Genomic DNA, 13,961 nt, shown 5'->3' with positions numbered 1-13,961 from the left:
GAGGCCTTGGAGAACAAAGGATTGCCTGCTCCATTTCTGCTCTAAAGAAGAAGGGGAATGTTTTATAGGAAGAGACAATAAGGGGCATATCACATTGGGGCTGCCACAAAAGGCTTCTCTGAACAGTGTGCTTCAGATTGGTAGCCACAAAATTTTTATTTTTGAACTAGTGAAAACGTTATGTGACTGTAAAAAGCTAAGCAAAACACCTGGTTACAACCAGGTGTTTCTATGTTTCTTCGATGGACCCAGAAGTATATGATATTGCTAGAAGTTGTTGCTAGATTTATTCTTCATCAGTTGTCCTTTTGGGTTACAATGATGGTTATTCAGTGGTGATATGCTTTTATTGGAGGCCCAAGAACAACCACAAAAGAAGAGAATTCTTTCCTGATGGCATCAAGAAATAATGGTCTTTGGTGGGTCTTGTTTTGGCTCTGATTGGACCAACATGACCATGGGTTCTAGACTTTCTCACTCCATGGAAGAGACAGGGCCTCCATACCTGACATTGGGGGAGGATAGATTTCATAAGGGCAAAGTTTCTGAGTAGACAAGATAAATAGATTTTTACTACAGAATCATGTAATGTAGTCGGTAATACTGTAACATGAGCTATGTTTTTTTTTTTTTTACAAATGATTGCATCATTCAAAGCCCTGTGATTAAAAACAGCTATTTAAAGATGATAAAATATAATAATAATAATAAAGAAGCCCAATAAAGCTTATAAGAAAACTGGAGTGATGGGAAGGTAGAAAGAGAGTTTCTATTCTTTGTAGCCTTACATTCTGGAGCGTGTTTCTCTGCCTTTGAGAATTGATATTTTCAAGACATGAACTTAAAATTGACATCAAACTTTGATAATTCATCAAAGCGGAAACTTTGCTGCAATGCATAGCCACTTTCTTCAATTAATTTCTGTACTGCTGCTAGAAGTAGGTTTGCAGATTCCTCATCTATACTTGTGGCTTCTACCAACAATAGGAACCTTTGGAAATTTGTAGAGAGAATTAATTGAAAACATCAAGCCCCATCATACTGACACCAAACTGAATATCTGATGCATGATTTTACAATTGTGCCTAAGGTGATCTTACAGATCATCCCCTCCCCCCTTTGTCAGATTTGTTTCTGATTTCTTTCTGTCCTGTTTGACATTCAATCCATATGCTCAAAAATCTTTCAAACTCTTCTCGTTCCATAGACCTTTCCCTTATGCAGTTCCTAATACTTGAAACCAGTCCTGCAATAGCACGTTTGTTTTCTCATATTGTCTCTTCCACATTTTTTATTGTTATAAAGATGATGCACAGAGGGGACACAGTTACTTAAGTCAGGTAAAGAATGCATTTCTTTTTGGACAATGTAACCACTATCTTTGCTGTCTCCCAGGTTTCCCCCCCCATCCCCACAAGTTGTATAGTTCATTTTTGACATAGTGTTTTTAGTGAGTACCACTGCTGCATTTGTTCACCCTTTGTTCCTCCACTTCTGTGTCTCCTCCGCCACTTAAACCTGGAAGACATATAAACAAAAAAGCAAGATGAACAAAAATAGCAAAAAAAGAAAAAAAACTCATTTCCGTTTCCTGGAGTTCATTTACATAAACATTATATGACCAGATGCACACAGGCTTTGGGCCTTGTGTTCCTCTCCTAAGAATGTCCTCCTTTAGTCTCATTGTGTGCGAATGCCTAGAGTCTTGTATAATTTATCATTTCCTGGTGTATTTTAGATTTAGCTTCTGAATATCATGTTGTCTCTTAGGGACTGTATTGTAGATTTCTTCATACTTGTGGCTCAGGAGGGCAATGTGTATGCTTCTTTCACGTTTCTTCCCAAGACTTGAGAACTTTTCCTGTACTTGGTGTTTTTTTCAAGTCTGGAAATTAGGTAAGTGGGATGTTGAAAGTATCTTTTCATATAAACAAGTTCAGCAATGTCAACAGCATAGCATAACATCACAGGATAAGACACAAGGTGAACTGGTTGTTGGAAGATGTTCTTGCTCATATCTGGCTGCATTTTTGCTTCCAGATTAGAGTTCCTATGCTTCTCCAGTATAATAGTGCACAATTTGCACTATTTGCAAATGCAGAATTCATGTTATACTGAATGCCATTACAGTACTTTCTTCTTCCAAAGAAGTGATATAGAAGACACAACTTTTGATAGGAAAAGGGTAAAACCCAAGACTTCTAAGTTAGCCTCTTTTTCACATAGCAGTGCTGATAGAACCAGCTATGCAGAGTGTTTAAAAGAATGAACTGCAGTCTAACACAGTGCTATAATTTGTGTTTGGAATGGCCCCCAAAAGGCATTCTTAAATTCTTCTCTTAGATTTGCAGGAATTAAGACATCACAATGAATCTAGATAGTGTTCTAGTAGATTTGAGCCGTTATGTCCAACTCTTTGCAGGAAAAATGTAGACACATTTACAAAGCCCTGTCTCATTATGGTATGAAGATTTTGCTGCTGGTTTTCTTCACTAAAGAACTTGAAAGGATGATATTTTGAAAAGATACCAGAGAAGCTTTGTGGACTCTAGACTTGCAGTGTGTTGCCCCAATATCTAAATATTATTATGAATTATGTACTGTGCATTCTGGTAAGATTTGATTGCAAATGGTTGGAAAATAACCCCTTTGTCTAGCAATTAAAATAACATGCGTGATATGGGTGGTGTGTTCTTTCTCCTTTCCTTGGTGGAGGTCCTGTTAAGAGTCCCTGTATCTTGATCGTCTCCTTTGGAAAGAAAAAAATTGAAATTCCCCTACTGTAGTACAAATGCATTTATTTATGCCTGGCGTTTACATTTGGTGCCTTTGCAGTGATCGCCGAGAGTTACATACATTGCTGATAGTAAGATGTGAGGAGCGGGCACCTTGAAATTGACGAGAGCAAGCCCCACGTCAGATGAAGGGGCATTACTATTGATGGGGGATACAAGGCAGTTTCATCAGGGACAAAGGACAAGTCATGGTTTCTCCAAGCACTCAGTTTGGTACGGATGATTTGCTCAATTAATATTCATGGCCAACAGTGATTCTCAAACTGCTCATGTTCACGATATACCCCCCCCCACTTCTTATTTGAAGGGAATAAACGTCCCCAAAAGACTCTGAGCAATAGAATTCTATGGGACATAATCAGTTTGACATTATCAAAATGTGCCTTAGACTTTGGAAAAATACCTGTAATGATCACTTGACTGACCTGTTCTCTCTTTAGGTCAGTGCTGTGGTTTCGATGTTCAGGTTCACTACACCTATTTTATATAGACAAATACTTTACTATATGTCATTAAGTGGTCCTAGGTTGCCCAAGGAGGCTCAGATACCTTATGTAAATTGTGCAGAATTTGCATTAAATCTATACTTATTCCCTGATGTGCTTTTAGTCATCTTTAAGTTACTTAAAATATTTAATACAACATAAAAGCTGTATTTTGGGACTAAGGACAGCCAAAATTTCTGCATTTTCAACAAACACAATTTTATTTTATTTTTGCCAGTTTTGGTGCTTGAACCTCAGGGCCTGGGCACTGTCCTTGAGCCTCTTTGTGCTCAAGGCTAGCACTCTACCACTTGAGCTCCAGCACCACTTCCGGCTTTTTCTAAGTAGTTTATTGGAAATAAGGGTCTCAGGGACTTTCCTTCCACTGGATGGCTTTGAACTATGATCCTCAGACCTAAGCCTCCTGAGTAGCTAGGATGACAGGCGTGAGCCACCGGTGCCTGGCTCACGGTTTTATATTTTTTGAAAGCATTTTTCCATCTGCACAGTTGGTGAGTCAGCAGATGTGAGTCCTGAGGCTGTGGAGGACTGACTGCATACTTACAATGGAATCATGGACTGACGTTAGCATTCACTGCGTGCTCAGTTTCCGTTACAGGAGAAGTGCAGCCTTCAGTTCCATGAAGGTGAGAGAGTATCTGACTCTGAAATAACTGTAGATATCATTGAGCTGGATTGAGTTAAATTGAGGACAACTGAGGCCCTGACAAACCAGCTTACCTGAGAAATCAAGAATTAGGCAACTCTCAGAAAAGAAGTTTCTGCATGCTGCAGTTTGCCAATCTTCATGGTAACTCGATAATGCAGCTGTATTGGCCTGATAGCCTAGGGTTTGGTAATTCCCGTCCATTAACAAGCCTTAAAACAAAAGGGTGTGGAAACAATAATTTCCTGGGTGATTTCTAGTCTCTTTATGGTTTCATGGTTTATAAGCCAAATTATAACCTGGTGGGTATTATTTATTTATTTATTATTGTAAAGGTTATATACAGAGGGGTTATATTTATATGGGTCAGGTAATGAAAAAATTCTTTTTGAATAGTAGTATCACCTCTTCCCTTGTTTTCTCCCAATTTTTTTCCTCCTGACCACCCCCCCACACACAAGTTATATAGTTCATTTTCAACACAGTGTCTAGTGAATTAGTTCACCCTTTCTCCACCATTTCTGTGCCTTCCTCCTACTCTCCCCAAAACAAATATACTTACATACAAGACAAGATGTACGGAATTCAAAAACAGCAATAAAAGAGGGAAAACATGGGTTGGGAACGTGACTTAGTGGTAGAGTGCTTGTCTAGCGTGCATGAAGCACTAGGTTCAGTTTCTCAGTACCACATTCCTGTGGCCTCTTTGGATCAAGAAAATATGGAGGGGAAGAATAGAGTGTATAGAGAGGGCAAAGTCTAAAGAGAGTTACTAGTTTCTCCAGTTATATAAATCACATTATCCTTTTAATGTTTCTTAGTATGGTTTTGATGAAAGATTTCATTTGAAAAAGAATAAAAGAAATTTGCTGCTATAGAAAAATTTAGCCAACCACTTCCTACACCCGTTTAAGGACCCTATAAGTTAAACAAGTACAGCTAAGTTAATAGTTGATTCTTAGTAGTCAATTTGGCAGCTGTTTTGTGTGTGTGTGTGTGTGTGTGTGCCTGTGTCTGTGTTTTGTGTATCTGTGCTTCTTACATGAGCCCTTAGAACAAAAGAGGAATCTTTTACCTAAACATTCTAAGGGATTAAATCTGAGATCTTAAGGCTGTTTTCTTAAATCTAAATACCTTCAAGGTTCATTCAAGTAAGAATTTTCTTAAGTCAAAGGATTTCATTCAGGAATTAGAATTACCTACAAGGATCTGGAGAGAAAGGTAATGATAAAAGAATGGGGAGTGGGAGAGAAAGAAGGAGAGGAAGGGAATGGGGAGGTTGAAATGGTGGTACAGGGTGCTTCAATTCTGTCCTCTGAGAATTTGGAGACATTTTGAAGATATAATGGCCTATGTAAATCATGTATATAAGTTCTTATACATAGAGAAGAGAATGACATAATTCTATGGGTCTTTGGTGGTAAATTGAGAGTACCATGTCATATTCTATTAAGAAGAAGTAAAGCAGGACAGGTACTGGTGGCTATAATACTAGTTACTCACAAGGCTAAGATTTGATCATTGTAGTTTGGGGCTAGCCTGGGCAAATTTGAGGGATTCTTATCTTTAACTAAGTGGCAAAAGGCCAGAAGGGGAGGTCTAGCTCAGTGAGCAGAAAAACAGCCACAAGGAAAATAAAACAAAACAAAATGTTGAGTGCAAGAGCACAAGGCTTCAAGTTCAAGTTTCAGTACTGGCATGAAAAATAGAAAAGAGGAGAAAGAGGAGGAAAAGAGGGATAAACGAAACAAATTTCATCAGAGTTTAAAGAATTAAAAATAGTCTTGGGTATTATAGACTTAAATACAAACTAATTGAAGTCATGGAACTTGAGTCATGCTGAAGCCTTGAGATTGTGTGACTCTTTGGTTAAGGTTAATAATGTAATCTAGCAGCTGCTGGCTGGTTTCACCTAGTGCAGAATCTCTGTATCCTTTAAAGTTAGAGCCTAGAAAGAATTTGTTTTTTCATCATCCCCGAAAGCACAGTCACTGAGAATTTTCTGTATTTGTCATCATGCTTACTAATGAAGCACGATGAAACTAAGCAACCAAGATTAATAGTAATAACGCTTACTCACTCTAGAGTTAATTCTTGATGAAAATAAATTTATAGCAATTTCCATCATTTTCCTCTCTAGATCTCTACTTCCTGAGGAGGAGAAACTAAGCTAAAACATTTTCTCCCTATATGGAAACAAAGGGTAGGAATTGTTTTGAATGCAAGGAGCAGTAGGTAGTGGCAGAGCTACAGAAATAAGCAACAGAAGTCTAATAGGGCAAGAAGAGAAGTGGGCACAAGCGAGGAAGAGCAGACCTTCCTTAGCATCGTGTTTTGGTCTTGTCTGTTCTCTCTGGGGCCTCCAGTCTATTCCATGATACAGTTTGGATCATCAGAATGATTCGATGATTGCAAATTATGGTCATGAGCTGCTGTAGTCTATAAGCCAGCTTGGTACCTGCTCAGAGAAGAGTTCCTGAGTCCCATGGGGTAAGAATACAATACAGATAAACTGGGGAGCCCAATACATCTAGGTCTGTGCTTGGAGAAGTGAACAGGTCTGTAGAAATCTCTTGATACCCCTCTGAGCCGTGGGAGGCAGGGCAGGGCAGTATTTGCTGGAGGAAGTCATATCTGAGCTGTCTGGCTACAGGAGGAATTGGATTTAGCCTAGAAGTGGACAAGGAAGGAAATTGCCCCTGAAGTTCTGCAGTCAAGGAAAGAGAAGTTTGAATTAAAAAATTACTGAGTAAGGGAGGCTTGAGGGTTTTAGAACCCGTGGCAAGATGTGAAGCTAGGTTGGTAAGCATGGTGAACTAAGTAGGCTGGTGAGGGTAGATTGAGTTTGGGCCTGAGTGAGGAGTTTCTGAGACAGTGCAGCCAGGGATGCAGATCTATAGGGTGGTAAATAAAGTTTCTATTCAAGTAAAAATAACTTCTATGGTTTAGATATTATTACTTTGATAGCTACTAGTTTCTATTTTTCTCATCTGTGTCATACACATTTCCCATTTATGTGCTGGATTGGCCTTGAGGGATTTGGCCAGCACTTCCTTGGAGCATGTGACAGCAATATTTGTCACAAATGACAACATCTGCTTGAAATACGTGATTATATCTTTCACACTCTAGAGCTGTGCTGCTTAGTTAAGAAAAAGGAGTGTGGGTAGTACTGCTTTTTCCCAACAAAATGCATTTCTTCATTTGCAGTGATGTCTCTCTTTATCCCAGACTCATTCTCTTGCAAATGATAGAAACCAAAGTCCCAGGGGTTGAAGAGAAAAATGGAGATTTATTGACTCATGTCACTCAGGTGATGCCAAGTTGGTCATGGCCCGACATTTTCCCTAATTAAGGTCTCCAACCCTGTTTGACATCATTCCTAGGCTTTCACACAGCTGGAAGACACCTTCCCTTTGCAGTAAGAGTCCCAGGAAGATGTTGAATTGGCTTGCCTTGTTCATAAACCCATTATTGAAACAACCATGATGTTGAACATATTAGTTTAGATATTTATGACTGATCCAACAAAGCATACTTGGGAACCAATCAGAACATTGTATGCCAAGGGAAAGCAGTGTGGTGTAATCAGGGTCCAGGTCGAGGGAAAATGCTATAGGTTTGCAAAAACTATAGCTGCTATGGACCACCACTGCTTTCCTTTTGTTCATCTTCCTTCTTTTCTCTATACTTAGAGTGAGAGGGAAGAAAAGAAAAACATGGAAGGAAGGAGAGAGAGAAAGAGAGATCCATCCATCCATCCATCCATCCAGTCTATGCTTGTTTAATCATTCTAGAATTTAGTTAGAGCATATTTAACTCCTAGGAATGAACAACCATTTCCCAGTGAATCTGTTCTTTCCCCATAAGTAATAGTCATCACCCTTAGCTTTCTGGCTGATTAAAAACAGCTAGAGCAATTGCAATATGACATATCCCAGAGAGTGCCTTGCTCTGTGAGGAACCCATGCTTTCTCACTTGGAGGCTATTAGCCATGCAGCTAGTTCCTTAGTTTGCACAGATACTGATGGACTCGCCTTCCCTGGAAGGCTATCAGTGATCAGAGGTGTGTGCTTTGGTGCTCCCCACTCACCCATGACTTGTGTCACTTTCTGCAGATCTACGTGGCTGGTGGTGCCATGCTTCACACTTGGCAATGCCCAGATCACGTGTAAATCAAGCACTAAGTGTAATTAAGTACTACCCTCAGCACATCTCTCCTTTTTGGACATTTTTATTCACCATGATTTAGAACATGACAATTGGGTGAGATTAAAGCAGCAAATTGTACCTATAAAACAAGCCCCTGAAAATAGCAAGGGACTATAAAATTTTATAAAGGGAATATTGCACATGCCTCCAATCCGATAAAACTTTTTTTTTGTGAGCTGGGAGATTAACTGTGAAATAAAAGTAAGCCAATACAGTATGTGGCAGCTAGACTGTATATCTTCTGTTATTGTGTAGTATCACTTTTATGTTTCCACCCCAAATGACTACTTAGCATCTTGAGAATACCCCCATGTAGTCTACAATTAATTAGCCTTCAAGGAAATGGGCTCAAGAGATGGTGGACCACTCCATGAGTGGACGGAAATTGGGCAACAGTGCTGTAATGCATTAGCATTTGGGCTTTGGGGAGAGTTCTGTACTTCTTATAGTTGCTACATTGCTTTTCTTATTCGCTTGCTTCATGTTTATGTCCTGTGCGTTGTAAACGATTGAACAGATTTCAAGGCTCTTGAAAGCTATCTTCTTTTTCACTTAGAGTCACAGTTTTTTTTTTTAATTGCTCCATGGCACTTTAACTCTTATCTACTCCAGCACCATATTTTAAAATTAAAGAAACGGAGAATGAGTATGTTAAATAGCTTGCTTACATTCATGTAGGTTGGGGACCACTCTTCCCATTATAACAGAAACACTGGAAGAGTGAAACTTTCTTTTAGAATAATTCAAAAAAAATTCAAAGCAAATTGTTTTAAAAGGTCACATTTAATCCCACTCACCAACGAGAACCATTTTCTAACTCCCTGTCATATTTTTTAGTCTTTTCTTTGCATATATTAAGAAAGAAATATAGATTTAACCATTTTCTTTGGGGGGGAAGAGATCATTCTGTTTTATTCAATGAATGCATTGTGGGGGTGCTTTTTATTCACATGAAGAATCACGATGTTTAACCTGTTACTTCAAAAGGTGATGGCTTTTAAAAAATTATTATAACACTTTTTAAATTGCCAATCTCTTTTCTTTTTCTGAGTCCAGCAACTAAAGGCATATAAAAGTTCAAAATGAAAAGAAAAATGGCAGCATATTGATGAATCTTAATCAATCATTTTAATGGCTTAGCTTATGTCCAGGGTAATTTTATGTGAAGAATTTAAATCAAGTTTTGTGTGCTAATATGCAAGCTTTTCTATATTGGACAAAGTTTGATAATATCAAGGCAGTAAGTGAGCTTAGACGGGGGAGTCATGAGCCCTGGTAATTTAGTTGTATGTACTCTGGCTTTCTAATACTTCTTTGCTTCTTGAATGCAAGCAAATGTATAAACTGGCAGCAGCAGAATAAGACAACCAATGGTTCACAATATTGAGCTATTATCATCAAAGACTGTTTACTGGCATATGCGTGAAACTCATTCTGCAATTCTAGACTTTATGTTCAGAAAAAAAGTAGACTAATAATTGGATTAATAGAGATCTCGGAGATTATCATTGAAAGAGAAATGCAGCTTTATTGCTTTCATATACCTAATTTGAATTAAGCTAAAAAAGAATTGTCTAATAGATGCCCTGATGAACCTGCTTTGATGAATACATGAAAATAATTTGTAATTAGAATAATAATTTTATGCAAATAGAAGCTGGCAAGCTTTTTAAGTGCCTGAAGATTGTTTGTATAAAGTTATGAGACACTTTTACTCTATTGCAAAAAGAAAAAAAAACTAAGATTCTTGTTTTTGTGTGGTGATTTCTCAGTTTTCAAAATATAATTTTTAAAAACACCTCATTTGGTCTTTTAAGTGAACCCATCAAGTTAGTTAGATTTGGTTTTAGCATCATTATATAAAGAAGTTAGAGTATCACTGAAGAGTTAAAATCATAACATATAAAACAATGCCCTTTGATTATAAATATATTTTTCTGTGTCTTAGTTTATGTAATTAATTTTCTTAGTATTTCCTCTTTTTTCTACTAGCTAGACTTTACTCAGTGGTGTCAGCCTCTGTCTGTGGGAGGGAGTGGACACAGGAAAGCCACAGCAGCTGATGGATACTTTGGGAAGAGCAATTTTAAAGCAAATGAAAGTGAGTATTTTGATACAGTAATCTGGCTGTGTCCTGTGTCTACTTCCTATCACCCTCAATTGATACTCTGACAGAAAACAGACTTTTTAACCATGGTTTATAAAACTGATACACAAATACATTCATTCCACATGCATGCTATCATTCCAGGTGCATGATGCTAGGAGACTCATGGAGGAAACCTAGGGAGAAAGTTCATGTCCAGGGCGTGGAATGTGGCTTAGTGGTGGAGTGCTTGCCTAGCATGCATGAAGCCCTGGGTTTGATTCGTCTGTACCACATACACAGAAAAAGCTGGAAGTGGTGCTGTGGCTCAAGTGGTAGAGTGCTAGCCCTGAGCAAAAGAAGCTCAGGAGTAATGCCCCGGCCCTACGTTGGTCCTAGAACTGGCAAAAACAAAAAAGTTCATGTCTGTATTTAAATATTACTTTATCAAAACTCTATTAAAAACAACATTTTCTAGCTTATATTTGAGTGACATTTAGATGTTTTCTCTGCGTTAATTAAGGATTATAACAGATAAAGCAAAGTCATAGTTCCAGAAGTCACCATTTCAATTCCACAGTTTCACAGTGCCATTAAGGTAATATATTCATTTGGTGGATGAGTCACTGGGGCAGTTTAGAACTCAGTATTGACCGATGGAGATATCTCTCATTGTTCAAGTTTCTATTGGTGCACAGTTTTCCCACATATTTGATTAAACACAAGTCATTTGAATATGCGTTTAAATTTTTAAAATTATTTTACCAAGGAGTTTCAATTTTATAAGTCAGATTATAATGCATTTTGATCAATGTCATACTTCCGTCATTCTCTCCCATCTCTCCCCATTCCATCCACATGGGCATTTTTATACCAATAGGATGAAAATCGAGATCTGAACAGTTGTTTTCTTCACAGACAGGTCTTACTTGTTTTTTTTTTTATCTCCATAATATTTGTTATCAGGATTTTAAGGTGAAAGCCCCAGCTCAGGGAATCCTAAGCAACTAGGCTCAGCCTAATACAACTGTTCTTCCTAATTCAACAATCAAAGGGACAAGGAGTGGCGAAGGGGAGAGAAAAGGAGATTTCATCAATGTGGCTATGCTGAGAAGAGCGGATGAAGGAGTTAGATGAACCCAAGTTGCTCTTCATGAGTCTGAAGGAATTTTGAGATTTTTATAGAAAAGGGAAGTGAGGAGGGAGCAGGATGGGGACACAGAGCAGGTGTCTTGGTCAGGCCAGTGGTCAGCCTGATCCTTCACTTCAGCTCTGGTTCTCTAGTGGAGTCTGGAGTCATCATTGGAAGCGAGCAATTACAATTCCATGGGGTGATCAGTCCTGTTCTGAAGTGCAGCCTTATCAATCATGGGTTAATTGTCCTCATTTGGGGGGTTGGGTGATAAGTCCTGCAAAAGCTCACTGCTGACTGGAGACAGTTTTGGTCCTTTGTCCTATCGATCGGTTTATCATTTCTGGAATCCAAGTTAATGACAGAAGAAAGTAATTTTAGGAGGGAGAAATTGAGGTAAATAGAGGCAGAGTAGACAAAAGAAAGCCAGCTAGACCAGTGACAGGTGCTCTCATTCATAATCCCTTTTCTGCTACTTTGGTAAAAGATGGAAAACAACTATGCTTTATACTCACAAAATAAAATCATAACCAAATGTATTTTTATTCCTTATTACTTCCTATAAAGGATAGAGATGATAGTCTCATGGATTTTCCTCTGCCAGTTAGTTTTGTACCTTGATCCTCAGATCTCAGCCTCCTGAGTAGTTAGGATTGCAGGTGTGAGCCACCAGTGCCCCTTATCTTCGACATGAGAGAAGTTGGAAAAAGATGAAGGAGGGAAACAAGGCTTCCTGTCCTTGCTCTAAATACCTTCATTATTTAACAGTTTTGGTGCACCTCTCTCTTCCTCTGGCTGCTTGGCATTGCAGGAAGGCCAGATGTGTTATATTTGTTGGCTTATTGGTGCTCTGATTCAGTTGTTGGCATTTCCTTCATTTTAGAAATCCTGTGGCTGGTGAACAGCAGAAGAGATTTCTCATCTTGTTTTGTGGGTATGTGGTTTAGAGAACAGGTGGTTAAACTTTCTCTTTCTATAGCAGAACAAAGTCTCCTTATAATCTGGTCTGTCTCCTCTTTCCAGCCCAAGAGAGTAGAAAAGACATATTGCATTCGATTAGTTCCTTCCTGGCTCTTGGAGCTCAGAGAGATTCAGCATTCTCAAGAGCCATGCTACTCTGCTGGGCTTTATAGATCTTCAATTACCATGCCGTACCATGCTCTGAAGCTCTCTGGTCCTTCGACAAAATTTGTCTCAAGTTCCCTCCTCAGGGACTTAACTAGATCGTGGGTCTCACTGGATACTTGCAAGCAGCTGCTGTCTTAGAGAGACAGATGCCTGCGGTGGAGAGGACAAATATGTAGGTGGGCATGGTTTTAGAATATTTGTTCAGCTTTTCATCATGCTGATAATTAGAATGATAAATATGCCAAAGTTTTACCACATTCTTCCCAAACTGCCAAAGATTCCCTTACATAGATGTAACTTGGAACTGGGGAGGAGAAATTCTGGAAACTTGGATTCAAGTAGCGACTCACACTAATCAACTGCATGGTAACAGGATGTGACTTAGTTCTCTGGTGCCTGCTATTTGTCCAGAAAAACAGAATGATTGTGAAAATGAATATAATAATGACTTGTTGGTGCTGACATACTTAAAGGGGCATCTATATCTTTACTCTCATCTTTCTCTCCAGTCTTTTCCAGTATCACTTGTTGGACAAGCTTAGACCCTGCATTCCAGTTTATAATACAGGACCTTGTTTCCCCAGCTGCAGCCCTGAAGCAGCAGGAGTAGACACCTGCTCCAAGCTGGACCGAATGGAAGTGTTCTGTCTAGCATGGGAATTGAAATGTCATTCTCAGAAGGCCACTGGGAAGAGAGGTACTGGCTAGCCTACATGTTCAGGATGCAGTAAGGAAACAGGGAAACCATCTCAACCATGTATGAAGAGAAGCAAGAGAGCCCATTGACAGAGTAGCTAAATCAGCATTGAGAGAGAATGATACAGGGAGAGAATTATTATGGTTCCCAGTAGTTTCTAGTTGTTGGCTCCAGTCTTTCTCCTGAGCCAGATGGTGGAATGTCTGACCACCCCCAAGCCATGGGGAAGACCCATGAAATCATTTAGTGGATGAAGGGATGGATAGATAGGTAAGTATGTTTCTTGTTGGCTGCCTATAGTCATCTCCCTGTATTGATAATTTTGTATGGCTCACATATGATATTCTGAATATCTCAATGTCTTACAAAGCAGCTTCCCATTCCTGCTCCAGAGACTTGACTGATTCCCCCTGCTCCCTATGGGATTCCTGAGCTTTCTTTCACCTCGTGATAAATTGTGCTTATATATTGTGTCCTAAAATTTGGATACATATCTGTGTTTGAAATTGGAGGTGTTGTATGAAAGGAGAGAAGGTTAGCACTCCCTTTGACAAGGATGGAAGAGGCCCTTGGGCCTGACAACACGCATACGGTTAAGGCATTGCCACCTACTTTGTGGCATCTAACCATCGTTTTTAAAGGTTAATAACCTATAAAGGGAAACCAATTAGAATCACCTCAGATTTCTCAGCAGAGACAATCAAAGCAAGAAGAGCCTGGAATGATGTATGCCATGCCCTAAAAACAAACAACTATCA

This window comes from Dipodomys ordii, unplaced genomic scaffold, assembly GCF_000151885.1.
Source record: "Dipodomys ordii isolate 6190 unplaced genomic scaffold, Dord_2.0 Scaffold135, whole genome shotgun sequence".
NCBI lineage: Eukaryota > Metazoa > Chordata > Mammalia > Rodentia > Heteromyidae > Dipodomys > Dipodomys ordii.
The sequence above is the reverse complement of the archived record's forward strand: the minus strand, read 5'-3'. Positions refer to the sequence as shown.